Source organism: Limulus polyphemus, unplaced genomic scaffold (genome assembly GCF_000517525.1).
Source record: "Limulus polyphemus unplaced genomic scaffold, Limulus_polyphemus-2.1.2 Scaffold4592, whole genome shotgun sequence".
Lineage (NCBI taxonomy): Eukaryota > Metazoa > Arthropoda > Merostomata > Xiphosura > Limulidae > Limulus > Limulus polyphemus.
In genome coordinates this window covers 55,940-58,288 of record NW_013670202.1, presented here as the reverse complement: position 1 = coordinate 58,288, position 2,349 = coordinate 55,940, and the positions used below count along the sequence as shown (strand labels likewise).

At 36.0% G+C, this 2,349-nt stretch overlaps 1 protein-coding gene across 1 annotated transcript in view; it reads right to left on the bottom strand.

The window, feature by feature from the left end:
• LOC106471389 (receptor-type guanylate cyclase Gyc76C-like) overlaps positions 1 to 2,349 on the bottom strand; it is a gene marked incomplete at its 5' end in the record, with an annotated part of 59,402 nt that overhangs the window by 9,611 nt on the left and 47,442 nt on the right. The window lies entirely within an intron of this gene.

Genomic DNA, 2,349 nt, shown 5'->3' with positions numbered 1-2,349 from the left:
CAAACCTAAACGTTTACTAGTTTCGAATAACTCAAGCGATATCATATAGGTAAACAAACCTAAACGTTTACTAGTTTCGAGTAACTCAAGCGATATCATATAGGTAAACAAACCTAAACGTTTACTAGTTTCGAGTAACTCAAGCGATATCATATAGGTAAACAAACCTAAACGTTTACTTCTGATACGGAGTGACGGTATAATTCCTAGTTGTGGTTGAGGGGGGTAAATGTCTGCTTCTGTGAAAGTGACTTATGGAAAAAGTGGGAACAAAAACTAGCAAGTGCAGATAGGACAGTAATAAATCATAAGTTTCATGTTCATTTGCTAACTAGTCAAACCCGTCAAGACTTACGTAACAGCTGTTAATGTGTTTATCTATACAAAGTTAATTTTTTTTGAAACTTCTAATTTTTATACTGAAATGAAATTCTGTATAAGCCATGCTACGTTACTACTTCAACTCTGACATCCATATTACGCCCTTAATGTTTACGACTGTGGCAGTATGATCTAAGTATGTACCCGAGAAATGTTATTATTACACTACAGAACTTGATATGGGAGTCATTTGGTTTTAAATTTTGTTATAAGACCCTGTAACTAACACAACATGAATTTTAGGGCTGTTGTTTTTTTCTTTTCAAGCTGAATATAGTACCTGAACCATTATTGAACCACCAGTTGAAAGCATTATATACACCAAACATTATATTGAATGCCCTCCTCCCCACCTCCCAGTGGCTCAGCGGTAAGTCCGAATATTTCTATCACTAAAAACCGAGTTCCCGTGGTGTGCACAACACAAATAGTCCACTGTAGAGCTTTGCGCTTAACAACAAACAAACAAATAATTATCCTGAGAACGTAAGACATATTTATCAAATCTAAACTTATCAACTACTACTATGTAAACTTATGTGGCCACTGCAGTGAAGTGTATTATATAAACATGCAAACAGTAGGCAGATAATGTTCGTAGTATTATATGAAACGTGCAAACAGTAGGTAGATAATGTTCGTAGTATTATATAAACATGCAAACAGTAGGTAGATAATGTTCGCAGTATTATACGAAACATGCAAACAGTAGGCAGATAATGTTCGTAGTATTATACGAAACATGCAAACAGTAGGTAGATAATGTTCGTAATATTACACGAAACATGCAAACAGTAGGTAGATAATGTTCGTAGTATTATACGAAACATGCAAACACTAGGCAGATAATGTTCGTAGTATTATACGAAACGTGCAAACAGTAGGTAGATAATGTTCGTAGTATTATATAAACATGCAAACAGTAGGTAGATAATGTTCGTAGTATTATATGAAACATGAAAACAGTAGGTAGATAATGTTCGTAGTATTATATAAACATGCAAACAGTAGGTAGATAATGTTCGTAGTATTATACGAAACAAACAGTAGGTAGATAATGTTCGTAGTATTATACGAAACAAACAGTAGGTAGATAATGTTCGTAGTATTATATACAACATGCAAACATTAACAGTTCTCAGAGAGAGAGAGAAAAATTGCATTTATTGACTCACTGGTCCATCTTGCGGATCATTCTGTAGTTAAGTCTTGCTCTTTCCTAAGATAAAACATATTTTTATTGAAGTGTTTATACGTGGATATTTCTGCAACTTGGAAGACATCAAATACTATTTTCTTCTGAGGACCCCTTTTAGCGCTAAAACGTATTATTGTAAAGTGTCTAGAAGACAACTCGCTTGTCCCTAATAGCTACTTACCTTATTCTGTAGCACTGTAGATGTGGTATTTTAGTGTCCAGTGGACAACCCGCTTGTCCCTAATAGCCACTTACCTAATGGTTGTCCACTGGACACTAAAATACCACATCTACAGTGCTACAGGTAAGTAGCTATTAGGGACAAGCGGGACACTAAAATACCACATCTACAGTGCTACAGGATTAGGAGTGGACAACCAGCTTGTCTTGATTAGCTACTTACCTAATCCTGTAGCACTGTAGATGTGGTATTTTAGTGTCCAGTGGACAACCCGCTTGTCCCTAGTAACTACTTACCTTATTCTGTAGCACTGTAGATGTGGTATTTTAGTGTCCAGTGGACAACCTGTTTGTCTTGATTAGCTACTTACCTAATCCTGTAGCACTATAGATGTGGTATTTTAGTGTCCATTGGACAACCTGTTGTCTTGATTAGCTACTTACCTAATCCTGTAGCACTGTAGATGTAGTATTTTAGTGTCCAGTGGACAACCTGTTTGTCTTGATTAGCTACTTACCTAATCCTGTAGCACTGTAGATGTAGTATTTTAGTGTCCAGTGGACAACCTGTTTGTCCCTAATAGCTACTT